Source organism: Lissotriton helveticus, chromosome 4_1, assembly GCF_964261635.1.
Source record: "Lissotriton helveticus chromosome 4_1, aLisHel1.1, whole genome shotgun sequence".
In the NCBI taxonomy this organism is placed as follows: Eukaryota; Metazoa; Chordata; class Amphibia; order Caudata; family Salamandridae; genus Lissotriton; species Lissotriton helveticus.
Genome location: NC_136063.1, coordinates 457,086,369 through 457,099,196, shown reverse-complemented (window position 1 = coordinate 457,099,196; position 12,828 = coordinate 457,086,369).

Below are 12,828 nucleotides of genomic sequence, written 5' to 3'. Positions count from 1 at the left end.
TTCAGGTGTATCTGTCATAGGGGAATTCAGGGTGAGTTCAGGTACCAAGTCCCTATCTGTGGGGTCTGCTTGGGGTGAGGAAGGTGTCGAGGTGGGTGGTGCATAGGTGTCATAGCTACTACTGGTGCTTATCCCAGTTTGCTTGTTACCAGGAAGTGTTTGGAACACGGGAAGCTCTGTGGTCGTGACAAACTTAATATTGCTAATAGCTCCTCTCTCTCTCTCTGATCGCACTGCTAACCAGCGGAATGCTGCTACTGAGACTATAAACATAACAAAGAATATTATTGCAATTATACATATCTTTTTCATTGAAAGCTTGACATGGAGGGTGGTTCTATTGATGCGTCTCAGTCCGTAGGCCATCATACGATCTCCACATTCTTCATTTTGGATAGTTAGCTGGCACATGATGTCCTTCTTTGCTGTCAATGTTCAGATCTTGGACGGTGACGGGTGGAACCTCAAAAAGTCCAATTGCAAGTGTTCATTGAATTAAAGTTTCTCCACTTCCGGACTGCTTCCTTTAAAAAGATGTGTGTCCCAAAGCAGATAGGCGGAAGTTCATCAGAGATCGGACACTTTTTCTTTTTCTTTGTCTTTGATATCTGAATGAAAAAGAACTTTGGAGCACGCATTAGTGCACATAAATGAACAACAATTAGTCGCTTACAATATCAGAAGAGGGCCCAGTGACTTGTTTTAAGTCTGGTGGAGAGAACAACCACATACATTGATCTGTCAGTGAGGTGAGATGTGATGTGATGAACAGAGCTGGGAGTGTTCCTTAGTGTAAACAGAGCAACGGAAAGGTAATGTAGCCATTACCTTCCAATTGGGCATTATGACCGCCACTGTCACTGCGAATGGCATCCAGTAATCCTCAGTGACATATGACCTCACAAAGCAGGAATGTAGTTGCGGCCTTTGTGTCACAATGGACACATGGTCCGGCTACCACTACCATGACGTGTCTGTATTTCTGGCATTTGTCAAGCATGTCAACATAGTCAATGGAACTTTGGGCCCTGGTATTGTTGATGCTACTGTTTCTATAACTGAATTAGGGAAATACTGTTGATACCATGAGGCATTAATGAACCAAGAGTTGTATATGCTCATGTGCATTGGGGATGGACCACTCTGTCTGCAAAGTGGTGGACATAATATCACTAGGAACGTGTGTAGGAAGGTGTAACTGAGTGTGTGCTATTTGCAAAAACCTTCCTGTCCTTGTGTGTCTGAAAATTAAATAAACAAATACAATCTGATTCCTGTGTACTCCCCTCTTCTTCCACAGCTCTTTTCCTTCAGGTGGGGCACTTCCCTGTATCTCTCTAAGGTGCAGCTGTGCAATGAAATCATAGTGCTGTGTATTATCAATGGTGTACAGGCATGATGGATCATCCTGCACTTTTGAGGGTGCATTTTGGGCAAGCAGAATGGGTGGGGGACTCAATCATATTGTATTATAAAATAAAGATGGCTTATTTGTAATGCACATGTTCACTCAAAATGGTATATTGATGATAAACAGCATATCTTTATTGTATTCCAACTCAAGGTATTCTTTGAATCCACCTTAGAAGGATGAAATGCCCAATAGACCTAGCAGCACATGATCTCGTGACTCGTGATATTTATTTATCTGAAAAGAAATGTGATGCAGCTACTGTGCTTTCCATCACATTGCTTTATCTCTGGCTTGTGCTTGTGTCAGCTGCTGCTGAATATTGGGAGGCAGGAGTAATTTATTCTATTCAGTTGCTCAGACTTGCAATATTTGGTGAAGTTTACAGTATGAATTATAATTGACCATTCACATAGAGAGACATTCATATTCTTTTGGAACTGAAAGTATAACTCTCTATTTCTGGATGAAAATGTGAATAGTATACTCGTCGTCAGCATGCGATGGGACACTGAAGAGGGCAGTCTTCAGGCCAACGATCAAACAATGCGACATAACTTGAGGAATTTTTGTTTGACAAACATCATTCTGGTCGGTGGTGTATCAGGAATAGAGAATGTTATTGTGCCGTTCTCATTGAAATACATTCTCATATTTATTTTGGCCATCAGATCACGTCCCAAGAGATTTACTGGGGACTGTGGTGTGTAAAGTAGACGCTGTTGAATACGTTTACCTCCTATTTCTATTTGTACTGGCTCTGTGAAAGGGACCCTTAATATCGCCCCAGAGAAATCTAGTGTGTTTGCGCTCTGGTTGGAAATGGGCAGTGCCCCCTCCTTGATACAGGAGAATGTGGCACCTGTGTCAATAAAAAAACTACACGTGTTGTTGTTAATCATGACATTCACAACTGGGTCCTCTCTAATGTTTGTGATACATGACAACACGGGACACACTAGAGCTATCTGTGGGCTTTCCTAACTTGCCTGGTACTGCTGGATGGTGCCCTGTGAAACCGAATTGATGGGGGGCAGTACTGTAGCTCCCTGTGATACAAGAGCTTGAGTCTGGGGCACCATTTCGTACACAGGCATGTGTTGCTGAGGTAGCTGTTGTTGTATGTGATCTTTTGTTACCTGTGCGTTACCTCCTAGTACTTTTAAGGCACCTTGTGAAGAATTAGTGACAGTAGTCACTTGACTCACTGGTGTAGCTAGCCTTCCTGCATCAAGAGCCTTTGTTTTCTTTAACTTTTGCTGTTGTAGTTTAGCATTTGCGTTCTTAATAGCTAATTGCCTGGTTTGTGACATTAGAGATCCAATGTCTGAGACATCGGGAAACTTCCGGCGCAGTTCGTTCCATAGCGCTGATCTTATCTTATTGAAGCATAGCCAGAGGAGAACAGGGGACTATGAGATTCCTCTTAAAGGCAGAATTATTAGGAAGCTTAAGAGAACATTTCCTAATTGTTAAAAACTTTAGAAAGGCTGTATCGCTTCTACAGTTGGAAGAGAGTACCCTCTTTTCCTTATCCGCAACCCAGTTAAAGTCTGTCTTGAAAGAGGCCTCCTGGGACCTTAGCTATAAATTGGACAGCGCCTCAATTCTTGCTAAGAAAGGTGTTAATCCTCTTACTGACTCATTTGCAAGAAAATTTGTGCAACCTTATGTCACTTGGAATCTGCCTCACGGTGTCCGGAGATTCTGGTTACTCCTAAGGCAGGACTTGCTACCTCTAAATAATCTTTTGTTTAAATGGTACGGAGTCCCTGCAATCTGTGACTTTTGTCAACTGTCCACTCAAGATCGAATGCATGTACTTTTTATATGTCCAGTGTTACGACCATTTCGCCGTAAATGGCTAAGGCAAATATGCTTGCAAATGGGTATCTTAAATGCTAACTCTTTTATGTTTGCCTTATATAACCCCCCAAATGAGAGATTCTGTTTTAATATTTTTAATTTTTTTAAATGCTTTTTAGATATTTATTGAAGGATCGCCTATGGTGTATGTATCTATGAATTAATTTGTATCGCGGTAATTGTTGTAAATTGTCTTTCTGCAATGAATGGAGTTTTGTATTGTGTGTTTCCTTTATGTGGACCTCTATGGAGTTCCAAAACATAATAAAGATTGATTTATCTTATTGAAAGGATCACCATCTAATTCTGAATTAGTGGTGAAAAGCCTTGCGTCGATGCGTAAAGGCGTATCCTCTGCATCCTTTCCAATCAGGGATGTGAGTAGGCTTCTCATATCCCAAATAGCCAATGACACACCTGTAGTGTCATTTTCAAAGGCTTGTATCCATTTTCCCGCACCCTCTGTGAGGGGTGGGAGTTCTTTCTTCATTTTTTCTTTGTCCGTTAGGGACCAAGTGACTGAGATAGGGGGGTCATTGACCTCTTCGGGCGGCAGGGGCAGCTGGTGTGTTACCCCTGTGGGTCTTGTGTTATCATACCTGCGTGCGTATTTCTTCCAGACCCTTAGGCCTTGGCGCATGTAGGTGTAGTTCCAATCATCATCTCCTGCTTCCTGCAAGATACATTCTTCAGCAGTGGCCATTTGCTCTGGCTCAAAAGATCCTTCTCGGGGCCAGACATTCTTTTGAAGTGCATTAGCCTTTGTCCAGTCTGCCAAGTTATCTGAAAATGGATTGACATAAAGGTCGCTCCCTTCTCCGAGTATTACTATCTCATTTGGCGTCAGACCATGGGTCAATGGCTGTCTTGGCCTGTAAAGGGCAATGTTGTTCAGTTCTCTAGATCTTGCTGTGCGCAGGCGTGTTGTACCTGATACATCATATTCCTGTGGGATGTTCTCAGGTCGCCCTTCGTTACCTAACACTGCAATACTTTCTATCTCTCTTCTTCTCTGCCTTCTCCTCTTTTCTGCCTGTTCGAACAATTTTGGCAGATCCAAATAGTCTTGCTCTAGCTGTGGTGTCATTGGTCTACGTGGTGTAACTACTGGAGGTGATGTCTGAGGTATAGGCGTAGGTGGTCGTGTCACCTGAGTGTTATGATTAATGATTGTAGACGGAGCTTGGGGCACACTTAAGTTGGCTGTGAGAGAAGCTGCTGTGTTGATCTGTGGTGTGGCTACACTTTGTGCTTCCTGATGTAAGTCTACCCATGGCCCTTGCTGTGGCATGATAGTTGGGACCCCACCACTGTGTGGCCCTACCTCCTTTGCACCACTAGCTAATTCATTTGGTGCTTGTTGTTTCTTTTTACTAGATTGGCCCAAGTCACCCATCAGCTCAGTCATGCTATCCCCTATACTGGCTAGGTATAATGACAGTTGCTGGAGTGTTGCTGTATTACCTGTGGGGCTTCTTGAGTACTGTTTGTGTGACATGGCCCCTGCTTCTCTATCCATTCTTTGGCATAGGTCACTTTCTGTCCTATTTCTGCTAATGTCTCCCTCAGTTACTACCTCAGAGGGATACTGTTTGCTGTCTCTTTTTACTTCATTGAACTGTAGCTGGGGTTCTTTCTCTCTGTCAGAACCTGTGTTAAGGGGCTGCCACTCATTCCAATATGTCTGTGTATCATAATGCTGATGGCTAGGGGATCGGAATGGGCCATAATGTCTTGTTCTTGTTCTTGGGGGTTTATGGTCCTCAGTGAGGGATGTGGGTGCTGGGCGGTCAAGTCTGGGGAGTGGCATGTGGGAGTTGTGCTGCGAACCTCCAGAGGCCTCATTGCTCTCTCTATTTTCTTCCTGCTGGGGGCTGCAGAGTTGGACACATCTCATCTTTACTGTCAATGGTGTGTCAATTTGACCTGGCATTCCTGATGCTGCTCCTTGCAGTACTGGGCTTTGGGAGCTTAGTAATAGCTGGCCTAATGTATCCTCCGGTCTACTGTCTTGTGAATTATCTGAGATGTCTGGTGCTGAGGCATCGTCACGGCCTATGGTTGCCTGGACATTTGATAAGAGTTCTATGTCAGTCTTGATACCCTGTCCTGGATCAATGTGATCTGCGTCATAGGCTGGTGGATGTGCTGTGGATGTGAACATTATTCTTCTGTGTTGTGTGTAAGCAGGGGTAAGAGTGTAACGCCACCGGGTGTTATTGTCAGCCTTACCTGCTGCAAGGATGTTACGTCAATTCCTAGGGCTGAGATTAGTGTCAGAATGACTGTACATGTCAAGTGTGAGACAGACTCAGGGGATGTTGCTGTACCTTAAGAAAGGGCAACAATACAGCCGTTCACTACGTGTACCGTGATCTGTAGTCTTGGGTCTTGTCTGGGCTGTCTGCTCATATCCTAGGGTTGTCTTTGGGCGGCGGGCAATCTGTGGCAGTGAAAGCAACAATACTAATCTCCTTTTAACATGCGGTTTTGTAAATATGCCCACATTTCTGGATAATGCGTCGTGGAAGGGTGTCTTTGTAGTAGTTCTGTGAGACTTGGTGATGGCTGCTGCTGCAGCTGGTCATGCAACTCGTGGGCGAGATGCTCACAGCCTAGTGGAGTGAGGGTATCCTGTGAATCTCCCTGCCCCTCCAGGCAGCTGGTGCTTGGAGGAGGCGGTGTGAGTGAACACTGGTTGGCGATATCAGGGCTTTCGCTATTAATTACACTACCTACTGACTGAAGTGTGAGTTGTGCGTTATCAGTGAGGGATGTATACGTTGGCACTGGGAGGCACAGTCTCACTAGATGCAATGTAGATGCCCTTATCTCGGTACCCTGTGTGAGTGGGATTCCCAATAAGTCCCACGCTCTAGATATTAAGGAAATTTGGCTTCTGTTAAATTTCCTATGTGTTTGTGCACTAACGTTCTGCACTGATATAATTTTATTGTCTAATATGTGCAGGACTACCTCAACTTGTTGTTGTCCACTATGGCTCATCTGTACTTCTTTGGTTATATGTACATATATGTACCGGACATCTGGCTGATCTCCTGTCAGTTGTTTTCGGGAGTGGGGCAGCTTAGCACAAGCTCATCACCTAATGCTTCTACAATGACGGAATACAATGCCTCTCTAATTTCTTCTTTTTCTGGGCCGTTGTAAATACCTTCTGGGGAATTGTCAGGGAATTGCAGGGCAGTAGGATGGTTACCAAAACAAGCCTCAAGGACCTTGGTGTGCAAAGGGTTGCGAGGCCACAATGATGTCACAATAGCAGGTACCTCTAGTCCCGGTAATGTCATAAAAATCTGCACGTGTATGGCGTGTGTAGTCTTGTATGTCCTATAGTCATGTATCCTGTTCATTTGTGTGGTATGTAGTTAAATAAAAAGAAACATTCCATGCTACTCTAAATGACACTCAGTCATCCAGAGAGCGCAGAGTGCCTCTCTGTGTCCTCCCTCGCGAAGCCTGCAGTGCTCGTGGAGGGAGGGGGCTATCCTGAATGCCACGGGTGCACACAGGAGAGTAGCAGTATTAAAAAAACAATATATCTCTGTGATAATTGTGGTGCTCAATATGCGGTATCTTTGCAGAAACCCTTAGGTTATCAGTGGCAGATCAACACATGGGGATACATAAAAATGCATTTACAATCTCCCTAGTTATTGAATCTCACTAACAACCCAGTCTTTAATTGCTGTTCACAAAATATTTGCAGCGGTATTTAGCAGGCCCTTACCCAAAAATAATAGGATTGGTATGGGGCCAGTCAACATAAGAAAATGGCCATGAGGAAAAAAACAATAATAAAAAACGAATTACTCCTTTGAACCTTATAAAAGACTCTTTACTTAGACACTAAGCAACAACATACAATCTTAAAAGAGTACCTAATAATTAGCAGCCTTAGTACCTGTGTTTCAGAAAGAAAAAGCAATGTACAACAGCGCACGCAAAAGAAGAGAAAAACACAGAGGGTACTGTTAACTGGCGAAAATACACTGGCTAAAATGATAAATGTTCCTGATCACACAGCAGGAATTTCCCTGGTCACACAGCAGGGACAAGCGGTGTCTGAAAATACCGTTAGCTACGCGGATCTTCAGATTAGCTCCTTCTCCATTAGTACTGAAATGGAGGCCCTCTCTTTCCTTATACAGAGAGGCACACTGACATGATAAATACTGGAAAGGCGAATATCCCAACCTCCCCCTTCTCCGTAACCTTATAAGTACAGAGGAACTCTCACTTAATAAATACCGAAAAGATGACTACTCCACTCTTTTCCTTCTCCGTAACCTTATAAGTACAGAGGAACTCTTAAAAAGAAAGACATATGCATTTGGAAGACGCCAGACGCACCTTCCCTTCCCCGATAATCTATTAGACTTAGTCAGAGGTTCTCCCTTCAGAGATATAAACATATGTAGAAAGAACTGCCACATGCATTCTCTCCTTCCCTGTATCGTATATGCAACAGGGGCTTCCTTTAACCGCTAAATAAATGCTGAATAAAAAGCTAAATGTAAAAATAAGCGTTACAAAATGACAGATGCAATTCTTCTTTGTATGTACACGAGGCACAGCAATAACATGCAGCTAGCTATTTACAGAAAGAGAAACACGTAAATCATAGTAATGACCTAACTGTCAGGCTCAGTCTCCATTTAGCACACAATCCCTCCTCTGTGCAAGATCAAATGGCGAGGCCAACAGACAGGGAGCATGGAAAAACAGGCAAGAGCACTGCTTGTGTCACGACACAACACACCTCTCCTCCGCACCCAAGAGAGAACAATGGCAGCGACGGGCAGTCAAATAATATGATGCTTACCCATGCGCTGTGTTCATCCCAATGGCCCGGCCGGAGAGTGGTGCAGAATCGCTTAACAGCTTCGTACTTCCTCCCTTTAATCCAGATGCATCCTGTTCAGTTAGTTTCTAGCCATCACGTCGGGGTCACCAAGATGTTGGAGGGAAAATTAATTGTGGGCAGGAGGGGTCAGGGGGCTTGGCGCAGCAGCTCAGAAGACGCGCTGGGGAGACCGTGAGAGAGAACTAAGGGAAATGGCACACCTTAATTTGTAACCGGTGCTCCTGGAACGCTTGCTCTAAAAACAGGAAAAAATGGATATATGAGCCTTGGAGACTGTTTCTGAAAGTTTGTACAAGTTTTATTAGAAGACACAGCTTCTAGAAATATTCAATGATATCACAATAAATCACATAGTACTTGGTTCTGCTCTTAGCATTCTCTTGAAAGTCGCTTGGACCAGTTTGGATTTACAAAATACAGTTGACAGCTGCTATGAGAGAGAGAATATGCTTTAAGTACACTTGTGAGCTTTGAGGCAGATTGCATAGAAAAAGGTTAAGCACATAGTATTGGGAACACTCACCACTGTGTATAAAGTCATATCCTGCAAGTACAAGTTAAACACCTCTAATGCAGTGAAGATAAAACAAGGTCAGAGAAAACATAGCATAGCATAACATTTCAAATGGCGAAATATAACTTTAAATGCAAGAAGGAAATAGTATTATAAAGCAGAATATACAATAGAGGAGCAGAGCCCAAGTACATGGAACAAGGGCTATCTCGAGTAACCCCTGGGAAAAACTCCTGTCCGACACTCAAGTGCAGACGCGGAGTAGTTCAACGATATTCTCGCGGACCACCCTTTTATAGTGACCAAACAATGAGACTGTAATCACGTCATCTCATTCCACCTCGTATCACATATCTTTCCATCGTCTCTCACGCCCCTGTATGGTACCTTCCCATCATAAGTGTAGAAGTAGCCCCTTTCTCGTAATTGTGTGGCACATACGCCAGTCTGGACTGAGTTCCTGGCATCTTGACTGGAGGTTTGTCATTAATTCATCATACACAACACAAATGTGTTATTATTACTTTGAAGGATTCTATTCATGCGTTTATGTGCCAGTCTGTGATACTGATTTGCTACTTTTGTCCTCATTTATCGGACTAGCTTTAGCTGTGGCGGGAACTTCCTCTTTCTTTGTTCTCTATTCACAGCTTTTAGGTGGGGGCCTGGGGTGTGTTGCAAGATTAATAAGGAACTTGACCTTTATCGTTCGTGAACCTAGCATACAGTAGGGTGGGGGCCTAAATGAAGGAGTGCGAAGCCGCGCAGACAAGTGGAGCTGAGTGAAGCATGGGTCAGACCTGCTTTCTGCTTCTGCTCTAAGCTGAAAGAAAATGGCAGTGCTCAGGCCAACATAACTGAGGCTTATAACATTCAAGCAGCAGGGCCTACACAGGGGTTAATGCTGGCTAAGTGATAAGGGTGTGCTTGGATAACTATGCAGTGAAATTATCTCCCTCTCAAATGACATCACTGATTATATCACTGATGACATCATCCACGTCAAAATCTGATGCACCTCCTCACACTCTAATATAGCCTTTGATACACCCACTGTAAAATACAGACTACCACTTTCAAAACCATCGACACAGTAATACCAGTTACTACATACGCACTCACTGATTCCTAGGTCTACACACACATCCACTCATTCACCCACACAATCACTCATACATACAGTCACTCATCAATACAACACTATCATATGCACTCATACACTTATACAGACACTCACAGAGTGAGTCCCTGAGATTTCAGCAGGAGGCAAGCACAGTTCAAGCCCTTGGAGAATATTCTGTAGATGAAAGTCCTTACAAAGTTCCTTCTCCTTTCCCTTGGCAATGAAGCAACCACTGCAGGCCAACCCAGCAAACAGCACACTGGCAGAGGGGCAGATCAACTCCTGCAGCTTCCTTGGTTCTTCTCCTTGGCAGAAAGGTTTCTTGTCCAGAAGTGATCTAATTTCTTGGGATGAGGGTACCAATATTTATACCCCAAAATCCTTTGTTCTCTGAAGGCAGAGAGGCCTCTGCGTAGTCCAAACCAGTTCCTGAGCACTTTGTTTACATGACTCTCTTCTTCCTTTCACTGTGCAGGGCAGAGACATCACCCGCCCCACAGGAGGGGGAGCCAGCACAGGGTAGGGAAGATACAGCTCTGGAGCACTCTGTTGTCATGATTCCTCCTCTCCTTTCACAGTGCAGGAGCAGAGACATCAGATAAGCAACAGGAGGTGGAGCCAGCATTGTAGAGGGAAGGCCCAGCCCTATTCAGGTCCCAGGTGCAACTCCTCCCTCCCATCTAGATGCAGATCTCTCTATTCACCACGGGGCTGCCCCAGCCTGTCTCCGGGCATCCGCCAGCCCTGTCACTCACAAACCCAGACAAGAAATAAACAACCCAGCAGAGGCAGGCCTGAATAGTTAGGCAAGAAAATACCTACTTTCTAAAAGTGGTATTTTCAAACACAGAATATTAAAACCAACTTTACTAAAAGATGTATTTTACCATTCTGAGTTCAGGCATACTAAATTCAAATTTCTACCATGTTCCCTGAGTCAGTTAGGATGATACAAATGTAATAATCTAACTGCCCATTCTGGGCTATGGAGAACAGGTAGCCTTCAATAGTGAAAAACGAAAATGACTGTAATTCACTATTAGGACATGCTACACACATCAGAGCATGACCTACCTTATACTTACAATACACCCTTCCCTTGGGCCTACTATAGGTGTGTCTAACATGAAGCAAAGCGAAGGTTTAGGGACTGGCAAGTGGGTGCACTTTGCCAAGACAACATGGCAGTGCTAGACTGCACACAGGCCTTACAATGGCAGGCCTGAGACACACTTTACAAGCAGCTTCTGTGGGTGGCACAACTAGTGCTGCAAGCCCACCAGCAGCATTTGATTTACAAGCCCTGGACACACATGGTGCACTGTACTAGGGGCTGACAGATAAATCAAATAACCCAATCATGGAATAACCAATTAGTACATACATTTAACATAGGGAGCACTTGCTTGGGAGTACTGATTAGCAGTGGCAAAGTGCCCAAAGCATAAAACCAGCAAAAACATATCAAAATTGAGGAGGCAATCAGTCAAAATGGAAGGGAGATTCACCCTAATGATGCCAGGTATATATATATATATATATATATATATATATATATATATATATATATATATATATATATATATATATATATTCCACAAAAGCTCCTGCTGGCAACCCCTTGACTTTGACTGGAGTGGCTCGATCCGGCGGAGCAGCCGGAAATAATATCCTCAGCAAACGGCGTTCCTTGACGAGCACTCGGGCATCGGCGGTACAAACCACAATCCACGTATAAGTCCAATAAAGTTGAATTTATTTACTCCATAAATCCACGTGACGCGGTTCGCACTCCATAGAGCGCTTGATCACACAAGTTGCTGTTGCTAATTGACATCTTTTATGTTTACATGATCGTCACATTCAAAGACGGACTGTTCATCCGGGTGTAACCTTGTCAGGTTGTTTAGCATGCCGCCATCTTTGAACAGTAAACATCTTATGTTTAAATATAATATTGCTCATTTCATTTTGAGTTCATTATAATAGTACTAGAGTTTATGTTGAGTTATTTGTTTTATCAAGCCCATGTTCCAATCAATCATTAATCTTCGCATGCTTGTATTTATATTACAGATATATCGTAATACATAGTATCACATCCCAAGTGTCCCTAAAACTGGTACATACGGTAAACACAGCCAATAATATCAGGTGAAAATTTCAGTTTATGTGTACGGCCCAAGTGGGCCAGCGTGGTCATGGTAACCGGGTCAGATTGCAAATTTCATGCGCTCCGCAAGAGAAGACTTATAATCTCTCGGAGCGGGGGGGGGGGAGTTTAAAGACTGATGTCATGTTCAGGGCGAAGGCTTCGCATCCCATGATCGGACCGCAAATAGTGCGATAATAATAAGGTAATCATATCCTGGTTAGTGGAATTTGTAAATTGCAAGGAGACCAGGTACGTCTCTGATTTTAACACATATGCATCGGGTAAGGACCACTCAGGGGTGTACACCAGTATACCATTTCATCTGAAACAGATATATATATATATATATATATATTATAATGCTATACATTTCGACTACTTGTCATAAGGCAACACATGCAACTTATTCAAACATTGTGAAATTACAGTGAAAAAAGTTAAAATTGATACTTTCGTTCGGATGGAAGAAGGAAGACCACAGTGAAAGGTTTAGGGTGATCGTGTCGAGATCTCTAGACACATCCCTCCCTTTATATCTGTGGGAAAGAAGGAGAAAGAGAAAGTAGTCAGGAGGAACAATGTACATGTAACTGATATGCATATTTATCTTAAATCATTGCATCTAATTTACACAAATTGTTCCATCATTCTTGTAGATGTACATTATACTCCTCATCAATATTATGGCCTTTTGGGTAACGAGTACAAAGATTTATAATATATCTGGATTCTTTTTGTCTTAATTTCATAAGACGATTCCCACCTCTAAGGCCTACATTCACTTGCTCTAATACATAATAGGCTAGTTTTTTGGGATCTGAGAAATGGTGACTTTCGAAGGATATTGTTGATCCAGATTACTTATAGCACG